Source organism: Saccopteryx leptura, chromosome 6, assembly GCF_036850995.1.
Source record: "Saccopteryx leptura isolate mSacLep1 chromosome 6, mSacLep1_pri_phased_curated, whole genome shotgun sequence".
Taxonomy (NCBI): domain Eukaryota; kingdom Metazoa; phylum Chordata; class Mammalia; order Chiroptera; family Emballonuridae; genus Saccopteryx; species Saccopteryx leptura.
The window spans coordinates 92266364-92278997 of record NC_089508.1 but is presented as its reverse complement, the minus strand read 5'-3'; the positions used below and the strand labels follow the sequence as shown (position 1 = coordinate 92278997).

At 44.9% G+C, this 12634-nt stretch overlaps 1 pseudogene; it reads right to left on the bottom strand.

Moving 5' to 3' along the window:
• Positions 1-1993: 1993 nt before the first annotated feature.
• LOC136377922 (small nucleolar RNA SNORA8) lies at positions 1994-2079 on the bottom strand (annotated as a pseudogene).
• Between the last annotated feature and the right edge of the window lie 10555 nt (positions 2080-12634).

Sequence of the window (12634 nt, the reverse complement as noted above, 5' to 3'; positions counted from 1 at the left end):
TAAGTACTTTTCAAGTGTTTGCTCTTTTATTCCCATCAACAATCTTGAGAGGTAGATACTATTGTTACTCTCAATTTATAGATAAGGAAACTCCCAGTACAGAGAGGTTAAGTGTTTTGCCCAAGATCATGGATCTGGTAAATGCTGAAGCAAAGGTTTGAACCTGGGTAATCTTGCTTTGGATAGAACATATACTTGGATCCTTACTACTCTCACTCGTTTACAAATAGTACAGAACAATTTTATGTCATTGACATTGGTTTAGATGTGTTCAAAACTGGAATCTCAGCAGGGCCTGAAGCCATAGAGTTGATCATAAAAATGCCTTCTTCCTCTTGGACCCATGCCTTTGGTCCTAGGCCCTATCTCTCTCTGCTCTACTGCAGCCCTTGGGAATAATGAGGGCAGAAATAGAACCCTAATTGTGAGAAGAGGATGTTGAGCAACAGGAAGAGGGGCAAAGAAGTTGGGTGTATTAAAAATATTTAAGTCATAAAAGCAATCATGGAGCTTTTAGTAGAGTGTTTGGCTGTGTTCTCTATGCTGAGTACTTGGCTGATACCTGGAACACTTGAGACTTCAGTTTAGCTTCAGGGAGCTTACAGTGTAGTTGGAAAGAGAGGTCAGATACAGAAACTAAAAATCCAGAGAGCCATGGGAAGTACCCATGGGAGCCAGCATGTGGGTGGCTGAGAAATGTGGAAAGGAAGCAGGACAGATGGTGGTGAGATGGAAAGAGTTGCAGGAAGCAGGGGCAGGAAGAAGAGAGCTCATGGTCTGGGGGGTGCTGGATAAACAGAAATTTGCATAAAATAAAATCAAGATTTATGCTGCTGGGAGAGTCATCATCATTATCATCAGGAAGAAACTGCACCAGGGTAGAACAAACTTTCATTGTATAAATATTTATTAGAATGCCTTCCAAGTTCAAGGCACTGTGCTAGACATATTTAAGAGGGAATTCAGGCCAAAAAAAGATGATGAAGAAGTTAAAGAGGTGCTTATAATGGATTTTTAATTTTTTTAATTGATTGATTTTTAGAGAGAAAGGGAGAGAGAGAGAGAGAGAGAGAGAGAGAAATGTCCATTTGTTCCACTTTTAATATATTTTTTTATTAAGTGGGAAGAAGGGAGGTAGAGACAGACTCCTACATGCGCCACAACCAGGATTCATCTGGCAAGCCCACTACTGAGGTATGCTCTGCCCATCTGGGGCTGCTGCTCCATTGACTGGCAACCGAGCTGTTTTTAGCACCTGAGGTGAGGCCATGGAGCCATCCTCAGCACCCAGGGCCAACTTTGCTCGAACCATTCCAGCCTTGGTTGTGGGAGGGGAAGAAAGAGAAAACAAGAGAGAGAAGGAGAGGAGGAGGGGTGGAGAAGCAGATGGTCATTTCTCCTGTGTGCCCTGACTGGGAATTGAACCTGGGACTTTCACATGCTGGGCTGACGCTCTACCGCTGAACCAACCGTCCAGGGCTTGTTGTTCCACTTATTTGTGCCATTATCGGTTGATTCTTATATGTGCTCTGGGCATGTTGGGACAATGCTCTGACCTATTGAGCTACCCAGCCAGGGTCAAATTTAAGCTTTAATTTGTTTAGTGAGTTTACATGTCCAGGCTCACATAAATCACATCCTAGACCATCAAGTACAGTTAGGAATGGGACAATGGAGATATTCTTGGAATTCTTTGAGGAATTATGAAAAAATAGTGGAAGCAGTGGAAAATGGGCAGATGTTTGGTTTTCAAAATGATAACATATAACTTTTATAGAGTACTCATCATATGCTTGTCATTGTCCTATGCATTTCATATATTTATCTCAATCCACACCACACCTCTAGGAAGTAGGTGTTATTTTTGTCCTCATTTTTTAATTGAGGAAATCAAGTCATAGATGGGTTAGATAATTTTGTCAAGATAAAACAACTAGCAAGAACTAAGGTGCTACGGTCTGAATGTTTGTGTTTTCCCAAATTCTCTTTTGGGGGCTGTATCAATAAAAATACCAGGTTTATCATGCACAAAGCCAAGAAAACCAAGGATGCTAGAATCTGAATTTATATCACATTGTCTTTTTTTTTTTTAAAGATTTTATTTATTTATTTTATTTTATTTTATTATTATTATTATTTTTTGTATTTTTCTGAAGTTGGAAACGGGGAGGCAGTCAGACAGACTCCTGCATGCACCCGACCAGGATACACCCGGCATGCTCACCAGGGGGCGATGCTCTGCCCATCTGGGGCATTGCTCTGTTGCAACCAGAGCCATTCTAGCACCTGAGGCAGAGGCCATAGAGCCATCCTCAGTGCCCGGGCCAACTTTACTCCAATGGAGCCTTGGCTGTGGGAGGGGAAGAGAGAGACAGAGAGGAAGGAGAGGGGGAGGGATGGAGAAGCAGATGGGTGCTTCTCCTGTGTGCCCTGGCCAGGAATTAAACCCGGGACTCCTGCATGCCAGGCCGACACTCTACCACTGAGCCAACCGGCCAGGGCCCCCAAATTCTTATGTTGATTTTCTAACCCTCAAAGATGATAGCATTAGGTTTCTGGCTGGGTAGCTAAGTGGATAGAGCACTGTCCTGGTGCATTGAGGTTGCAAGTTTAATCTCCAGTCAGCGTATCTATGAGAAACAACTAAATGGAACAAGGACTTGATGCTTTCCGAACCCCTTCTCTTCCTCTTTTTCTCTCAAGTCAATGGAAAAATAATAATAATAATAAAGATGGTAGTATTAGAAGGTGGGCCTTTGTGAGATGCTTTGGTCATGAGGGTAGGGCCCTCAGAATGGGACCAATGTCTTATAAAAGAGACTACAGTGGGAGCTTTTTCTGCCATGTGAGGACATAGTGAGAAGGCACTGGCTATGAACTGTGAAGAGAAACCTCACCAGAAGATGACCATAGCTTCTTAATCTTATACTTCTCAGCCTCCAGCATTATGAACAACAAATTTCTGTTGATTATAAGCTATCCAGTAGGTGATGTTTTGTATAGCAGTCTGAATGAACTAAGATGGAAACTTGATTCTGAGAAGAGGAGTTGCTGTTCTAACAAATACCTAAAAGTGTAGAAGTGGCTTTGGAAGTAGGTTATGGGCAGAGAGAGGCTGGAAGAGCTTGGAGGTGCATCCTAGAGAAAGCCTACATAGTCATGAATGGACTGTTACGGGCACTTCTTGTGAGGGCTTAGAAGTAGAGGAGAGCTGTAGAGAGAGCTTTGGTTTTCTTAGAGACTATGTACGTGGTAGTGAACAGAATAGAAGGTTGGTAGAAATATGGACAGTAAAGTTTATTCTGTGAGGTCTCAGATGGAGATGAGGAGTATTGGAAACTGGGGGAAAGGCGAGCCTTATTATAAAGTGGGAAAGACCTTGCCTGAACTGTGTTCAAGTCCTAGTGTTTTGTAGAACGTATTGAATAGAACCTGGTTTTGTAGAACGTAAGAAGCAGCCTGGTTTCTCCTGAATGCTTATAGTAAGATGTGAGAAGACAATGATGGTTACAGGTGAAATTTTTAATCAGAAAATATGCAGATTTTTTTTTTTTTTTTTTTTTTTTACAGAGACAGAGAGAGAGTCAGAGAGAGGGATGGATAGGGACAGACAGACAGGAACAAAGAGAGATGAGAAGCATCAATCATCAGTTTTTCGTTACGACACCTTAGTTGTTCATTGATTGCTTTCTCATATGTGCCTTGACCGCGGGCCTTCAGCAGACCGAGTAACCCCTTGCTCAAGCCAGCGACCTTGGGGTCTCGAACCTGGGTCCTCCGCATCCCAGTCCGATGCTCTATCCACTGTGCCACTGCCTGGTGAGGCAGCATTCAGAATTTAAAGATTTGAAAAATTCTTATTACTATGTAACATAGTATATATTTTATTCATTTACCATGTTTCCTGCCTGCTCCTCTCACAAGATCATAAGTTTAATGGGGGCGAGAATCTATATGTTTACTGGTGTTTTCCTAGTGCCCAAAACAATGTCTGGCACAAAGTAGGTACTCAATAAATGTTTGTTGAATGAATCAGTCAGTCAATGACACTCAGTCATAGGCATTACATAGATTATGTCTTTTGATCCACTCAACTATTCTTTATATTATTAGCCCCATTATAAAGATGAGGAAATTGAAGCTCAGGGAGGATGTATAACTTGCTGAAGGTCACCCCACTAGTAATCATAAAACTGGATTCAAACCCAGATCGTGTCATTCCAGAGCGCTGTTTCTAACACTGTGTGATACTGTCTCTTTGTGTACTGGAAACTATGTTTCAGAAGATTGATAAAATGAATTAATCCAGAGGATGGTGATAGAAATGTATGTGGGGAGGTGTATCTAAACATGTCACATGATAAGCTGTTTATGGAACCAGAAATGCCTTTTTTTTTTAAAATGAGAGGAGAGGAGAGAGTGAGACAGACTTACACATATGTCCTGATGAGGATTCACCCAGCAACCCCCATCTGAGGCCGATGCTTGAATCAACAGAGCTATCCTCAGCACCTGGGGCTGATGCCCCTCTGAAGGGGCTGAGGCTTGAACCAACTGCTGCAAGAGGGGAAGAGAGAGAGAAAGGGTGAGGGAGGGAGAGAGAAGCAGATGGTCTCTTCTCATGTGTGCCCTGATTAGGATTGAACCTAGGATGTCAGTACGCTGGGCCGACTGGCCAGGGCCAAAATCTCTTTTTTAAAGATTTTGGCCCTGGCCTGACCAGACGGTGGCGCAGTGAATAGAGCATTGGCCTGGGACTCTGACAACTCAGGTTTGAAACCTTGAGGTCGAAGGCTTGAACGCAGGCTCACCAGCTTGAGAACGGGCTTGCCAGCTTGAGTGTGAGAGCATAAACATGACCCCATGGTTGCTAGCTTGAGCCAAAAGGTCACTGGTTTGAAGCCCAAGGTTGCTGGTTTGACAAAGGGGTCACTGGCTTGGCTGGAGCCCGTTCAAGGCACATATGAGAAAGCAATCAATGAACAACTAAGGTACTGCAATCACAAATTAATGCTTCTCATTTCTCTCCCTTCCTGGATAGAGACTTGGCCCTGCATACAGATGTCCCGCATTCAATCCCGGTCAGGGCACACATGAGAAGCGACCATCAGCTTCTCTCTCCTTCCCTCTCGCCCTTCTCTCTTTCTTCTCTTCTCACAGCCAGTGGCTCCGTTGTTCAAGCTTCAGTCCCCCAGAGCCGCATCAGCTTCAGGTGCTGAGGATAGCTCGTTTGATATTTGATTTGGTTGGTTATTCGCCCCAGAGGGGAGTTGCTGGGTGGATCCCCATCCGGGCACATGTGGGAGTCTGTCTCACTATTGTCCCTCCCCTCACCTAAAATTTATTGATTTATTGATTTTTAGAGACAGGAGAGAGAGAGAGAAAGGAAGGGGGAAGAGTAGGAAGCACCAACTTAGAGTAGTTGCAATGAAGAACTGATGCTTCTCTCTCCCTTACTGTCTCTCTTTCTCAAAACAAAACAAAATAAGAATTTGTTTATTCTGTATAGTCTAAAGGGCAGAAACTGAAATTAATGGAGCAAATAAAGTCAGCTTATTCCCTGCTTGAGGTACAGAAAACTGAGGGTGCAGGTAGGGTTAGTGCAGAGGGACACCTGTCCCGGGCCTTCAGGGCTATTGACAACGATGGATTCATGGATTTCAGGGTGGCATAACTTCGCAGATGAGAAGGGCAAAGGGGAATTCTGGAAGCAAGTTGTGTTAGATGGTAACATGAGGCCAAAGCAAGTGAAAGGAGGTACATAATTGTGCTTCTATTTCTAAAGAGTAGAGCTCCTAAAATGGGGTTACTGGGTCAGAAGTGGTATATGTAATTTTAATTATAATAGATGGTACAGGTAACTGTTACAAAAAATATTAGAGCAGGTCACATTCCTATAAGTTTGAAAGTACTACTCTCCTATTATCCTCACCAGCATTGGATATACTGCCCCTATATTCTTTGATACTATAAGTTAAAAAAATTATACTTAGTTTCTCTAATTTGCATTTGCCAGACTACAGTGGGGTTGATCATCTTATATTTGTTAGCCATGTGACTTGCCTAGTCACTACTATCCTTTAGTCATTATTATTATTTTTTTAGATTTTATTTATTTCTTTTTAGAGAGTGAGGAGAGAGAGAAAGAAAGAAGGGAGAGGAACAGGAAGCATCAACTCCCATATATGCCTTGACCAGGCAAGCCCAGGGTTTCCAACCGGCAGCCTCAGCATTCCAGGTGGATGCTTTAGTCTTTATTATTTTTTTTTTTTGTGACAGAGATAGAGAGGGACAGATAAGGACAGACAGACAGGAAGAGAGATGAGAAGCATCAATTCTTTATTGCGGCACCTTAGTTGTTCATCAATTGCTTTCTCACATGTGCCTTGACTGGGGGGCTACAACAGAGTGAGTGACCCCATGCTCAAGCCAGTAACTTTGGGCTCACGCCAGTGACCCTGGGGTCATGTCTATGATTCCACGCTCAAGCTAGCGACTCTGCGTTCAAGCTGGTGACCTTGGGGTCTCGAACCTGGGTCCTCTGCCTCCCAGTCCGATACTCTATACACTGCGCCACCGCTTGGTCAGGCTAGTCATTCTTTTATTGAGTTATGTTTTCCTTATCAATTTGTAACCTCTCTTCTTTTTTTCTTTTTGATGTTAGCGCTTCAATTGAGACATTTTTTCACAATTTATTGTTTGTGTTTTCAGATTTACTACCTGTTTTCCATGAAAAATTTACATTTTATGTTAAGAAAAAGAAGAAAGTAAAAGGAGGAAAAGTCCTGGGGTAGGAAGAAAGGAGTCAGGGTCAGGAATGCCTTTTAAGAAGCAATTTCAAGCCTGACCAGGCAGTGGTGCTGTGGATAGAGTGTCGGACTGGGATGCAGAGGACCCAGGTTTGAAAACCCGAGGTCCCTGGCTTGAGCAAGGGGTAGCTAGTTCTGCTGTACCTCCTCCTCCAACCCCCATCAAGGCACATATGAGAAAGCAATCAGTGAACAACTAAGGTGCCACAACAAAGAATTGATGCTTCTCATCTCTCTCCCTTCCTGTCTGTCTGTCCCCTCTCTCTGACTCTCTCTCTGACTGTCAAAAAGAAAAGAAAATATTTGGTATAATTTAAATGTTTATATTTAACAAATGAAACGTTTAGCACGGCAATAATATAGTCCTTTTTTTTAGTGAGAGAGAGAGAGAAAGATAAGAAGGGAGAGAGATGAGAAATATCATTTCATGGTAGCAGCACTTTAGTTTTTCATTGATTTCTTCTCATATGTGCCTTAATAGGGTAGTGGGGGGAGGCGCTGCTCCAGCCCAGCCAGTGACCCCTTGCTCAAGCCAGCGACCTTGGGCTTCAAGCTAGCAACCTTTGAGCTCAAGCCAGTGACCATGGGATCATGTTGATGATCCCACACTCAAGCCTGCAACCTCAGCATCCCAGGCGGACACTCTAACCACTGCGCCAACACCAGTCAGGCAATAATATAGTGCTATTTACAAAATGCCTATACTCAGCATCCCAGGCGGACACTCTAACCATTGCGCCAACACCAATCAGGCAATAATATAGTGCTATTTACAAAATGCCTATACTCAGCATCCCAGGCGGATACTCTAACCATTGCGCCAACACCAGTCAGGCAATAATATAGTGCTATTTACAAAATGCCTATAGGCATTTTTAAACATTTTTTTTATTATTATTAAATTTAATGCAGTGACATTGATAAATCAGGGTACATATGTTGAGAGAAAACTTCTCTAGATTATTTTGACATTTGATTATACTGCATACCCCTCACCCAAAGTCAAATTGTCTTCCGTCACCTTCTATCTGGTTTTCTTTGTGCCCCTCCCCTCCTCCCACCCCCCTCTCTTCTTCCTCGCCCCCCCCCCATTACCATCACATTCTTGTCCATGTCTCTGAGTCTCATTTTTATGTCCCATCTATGTATGGATTCATACAGTTCTTAGTTTTTTCTGATTTACTTATTTCACTCTGTATAATGTTATCAAGGTCCATCCATGTTATTGTAAATGATCCGATGTCATCATTTCATATGGCTGAGTAGTATTCCATAGTATATATGTGCCAAAGCTTTTTAATCCACTTGTCCTCTGACAGACACTTGAGTTGTTTCCAGATCTTTGCTATTGTGAATAATGCTGCCACAAACATGGGGGTGCATTTCTCCTTTTGGAGCAGTTCTAGAGTGTTCTTGGGGTATATTCCTAAAAGTGGGATAGCTGGGTCAAAAGGCAGTTTGATTTTCAAGTTTTTGAGGAATCTCCATACTGTTTTCCACAGTGGCTGCACCAGTCTGCATTCCCACCAGCAGTGCAGGAGGGTTCCCTTTTCTCCACATCCTCGCCAGCACTTATTCTGTGTTGTTTTGTTGATGAGCGCCATTCTGACTAGTGTGAGGTAATATCTCATTGTGGTTTTAATTTGCGTTTCTCTAATGATTAATGATGTTGAGCATTTTTTCATATGCTTATTGGGCCATCTGTATGTCCTCTTTGGAGAAGTGTCTATTCATTTCTTTTTCCCATCTTTTGATTGGATTGTTTGTCTTCCTGGTGTTGAGATTTACAAGTTCTTTATAAATTTTGGTTATTAACCCCTTATCAGATGTATTGTCAAATATGTTCTTCCATTGTGTAGTTTGTCTTTTTATTCTGTTCTTATTGTCTTTAGCTGTGCAAAAGCTTTTTAGTTTGATAAAGTCCCATTTGTTTATCCTGTCTTTTATTTCACTTCCCCATGGAGATAAATTGGCAAATATATCACTGCGAGAGAGGTTGGAGAGCTTACTGCCTATGTTTTTTTCTAAAATGCTTATGGTTTCACAACTTACATTTAAGTCTTTTATCCATTTTGAGTTTATTTTTTTTTAAACTACAAAATCTAAGAACCTTATAAGTGTGAGGCTGCGATTAATGGTTCTCCAGGCCCCAGGGTTAGGATGAGTTTAGGAAGATGTGTGTAGGTTAGAGGCTTCCCCTCAGCCCCTCCAAGAGGCCTAGGCATGATCTTCAAAAGCCTCAGAGAAGTGTCACAGTTATGTCCCACCCTTAGATGAAGGAGTTACAGAGGCCTGCTTGCCTTGGCTAGAGGGAGTTGTCATAGCATTCTCAGGTCCAGGAGTGCAGACCCACCTGGCCCCCTACCCAGGGCCTAGGGGACAGGCATCCTGAAGTGATCAGTGTCTGAGGCATCCACAGGGGGGCAGTGTGACAACTCAGAGGAGCTCTAAAAAGAGGGCTCCAAAGTGTCTCCCTTACTTCCTCCCACACACCTTCTGTCCTATATTTCCTCAACTCTCTCTTCCTTCTTGGAGTTATTCAAGGGCTGCCCACCAAACCCCGCATAGGGACGGGGGACGGAAACTCTGTATTCCCTTTCTGCAACTGGAAGAAGACTAAGGCTTGTCATCCTGTCGCGCCCACCGCCCCATCCCTTTAAGTACAGTTGTCCTGGGTGGAAACATGGGAAGTGGAAACGGGCAGGTTAATTGTATCTGTGGTCCTGGGGTGGGGGGTGGGACGGTTGGCTTTGCCTCGGCTTCTCTTTCTTCGGGCTTGGTTTGCAGTGCCAATACCCAGCACAAGGGGGAGCTACCACCTTGCAAAACTCACTCAGCTAGTCTGCGGCAGAGGGGGTGCACCCCCAGCCAGGAAGGGGTGCCTCTCTGGGCCCCTTTTCCAGCTTTCCTCCAACCATAATTTATTTTGCGTAGCCATGGGATGCGGGTACCTCTGGAACACAGGCCAATATGGTGGAGGAGAGCCTGGGGACAACTGGAAGGAGATCAAAGAGGTGTAGGGAAGACAGACCCTGCTGCTGGGTTCTTCAGGTCAGGGTCCAGGTGCAGGTTGGAGTGTGTGTGCAATCAGACCAGTTGATATTTTTAGAAGAGCTAGACCAACACAAGCCAGTACTAACCACTCCCGGTTTAAGGGCAGACTGGTGGGGAGGATCGACACCTAAGGAGGCCTATAAGGGACAAAGTAGTAGTTCTGAAGTTATGAACCTTTAAAAAATTTTTTAAATATTTTATTTACCCATTTTTAGAGAGACAAGAGAGAGAGAGAGAGAGAAAGCGAGAGAGAGAGAGAGAGAAGGGGGAGGAACAGGCAGCATCAACTCCCATATGTGCCCAGGGTTTCAAAATGGTGACCTCAGCATTCCAGGTCGATGCTTTATCCACTGTGCCACCACAGGTCAGGCATGAACCTCTTTATTTCAATATATTTTTCTTCATTTTTTAACCTTTTAATGATCGAGGTCAAATATATAGTAATGCTACAGAAATAAGGTTTACAGAAATAAAATAAGGTTTAGTGTGTAGCTCAATGATTTTTTAGCTTATGCATTCACTACTTATACATAATACTTTTGTACATATGTATACAATACTTACATATTCACAAGCACTATTGTTTATTTATGTTTATATCACAGCTTTCAATGGCAATTCAAGTCAACAACTTTTATTAAGTTAAAGGGCTTCTGTAGCCTGACATTATTCTACTCTTCTGTAAGAAAAGTAAGGACAGTACATGTTAGTCCAGTGGCTGTGATAGAGTCAGTATTATTATAAGTCATGGTCATTCCTTGACAGAATGCTACCATTAGTGCCTTGGACGGCAACACTCGACTGTGTTATCACTTGCAGTGGCCATATTTTTGGAATCCAAAGTGAGACAAATTGTCATGTCTGAATATACTAAGTCATAGAACCTGGGGAAGATATTATTGGATCCAGGACATATGGTCAGGGCAGCCACACTCTAGCACAGTTAGGCATAGAGTGGCTAAGGAGAGCATTTTTGGAATCGGTTCTGCTCTTTGGACTGGTGCTACATGTCTCTGGAAGCTGGGCAAAGGGTGACGTCTTTGACCACAGGCAGATCAAAATGAGCTGGAGGCCTGTTGCATGTGTGAATCCGCGAGGCCTTCAGAGGCATCCGTGTCCCATCTCCCGCCCCCCGACCTTTGTGGTCAGTCTGGCTTTGCCTCACACAGACCTCATGACCCCATCTTGCCCCAAATCAGGGAAATGCCCCTAGCGGGAAATGAAGTGAGTGAGCAGGATGTGATCCATGGTGAGGCAGCTCCCAGACCTGGCCTGGTCCCTGAGTCAATGAGCTCCTTCAGGCACTCAAAGGAAGTCCTTCTGCCAATTCACTATAGTGAGAACACCTCTTCTGTCCCTTCTATTGCTCCTCCCTATCCAGGTGTAGGTTTCTGGGGCCAGTAAGCTAATTTCCTCCTCCTCTAAGCCACAAAGGGTCCCTTTGGAGGAATAAGGGACCCTGGAGAACCTGGCCTCAGCATGGAGTCATAGGAAGCTTCTGCCTTGGAACATGTGACAGCTCTGGTCTGGGGTGCCCGATCCTGTTGTGGAAGCCCTGGGCCCAGGATTGGCGAGGGACAGAGGAGGACGGAGGGGGCTGGGCCTAATGGGGAAGGCTGGCCTGGAACGCTCTCAGCCGTGGGCCCTGGGCCAGGGTGGAAAGTATGTGTGTGAGCTCATTTGGAAGGTGGCTTCTGGCCAGTCAGGCCTGCCTCCCTCTCAGGCCCCCACTGCCCAGCCTCCTTGCAGGCTGCCTCTGGGTCTCTCCTGTCTGGTTTCCCAAGACTGTCTGAGTGAGAAAGGCAGAAAGCCGCAGGCTAGGTGTGCAGGAATTGATCTTCTAAAGGAGGTGAATTCAGATTTGGGGGCTGGCTGAGAAGGGGGAGCAGGGAGCGCAGGACAATAAAGCATCCTTGACTGGGGTTTCCTTAGGGCTTTAGGGATTGGGAACTGACCCTGAAGGCCCTCCCCTTCCCCTAAGCCAATGCCACAGCCATTCACCACCCCATGCTCCCCCTACCTGCTGCGTTGTCCTACTCTGGCTTCTGAGTCCTGCTGACTTCTTTCTTCCCGCACAACGCTTGTTCCTTCCCCCGAGAAGGGAGGTGACTCTGGCAAAGTGGACTCCTGCCCTTCTTCCCCTGCACCCCCAGTCCCCATGCCGGTGCTGGATGTACCACAGGGCACAGTAGACATGTATGCTGACAGACCTTACTACACGGACTCCCAGCTACATGGGTTCCGCAGGGGAAGGGACACTTAAGAGACATGGTCAGAATCTGCCTGTACAGAAAAAAGAAATCAGACAGACCTGGGTTTTAATTTAGGCTGATGATCTGTGACTTTGAGCAAGCCTTATCTGGGCCTCCATAGGGCATCTGTAAAATGGAGGTAGTGTTAGTGCCTGTGTCATCGGGTGTTTTGAGGATCTCAGCAATTGTTGGTTTCTTGCCACCTCCCCTTAGTAGGAAAGGGAAATAGGGATTCGGAGGGGAGAGGACTGGGAAGTCCTTCACATTGTGGGGGAAGGGGCATTTGGGGAGGGACTGTGAAGGGCCAGCAGAGCTGGCCAGATTGTGTGTGTGTGGTGGTGGGCACCCTGCTTAGTCCTCTCTTCTCTAGAGCGCCCAGCTCCACTTAGATCTTTCCTTCCCATCCAGCTTGACCCACTGCCTGGCTGGCAGCCTTGGAGGCATGGGCCCAACCGGTGGCAAGAGCCCTAGAGAAGGGGGTGATGACCGGGAGCCCATGGTTCTCCCCTCCAAACGTGT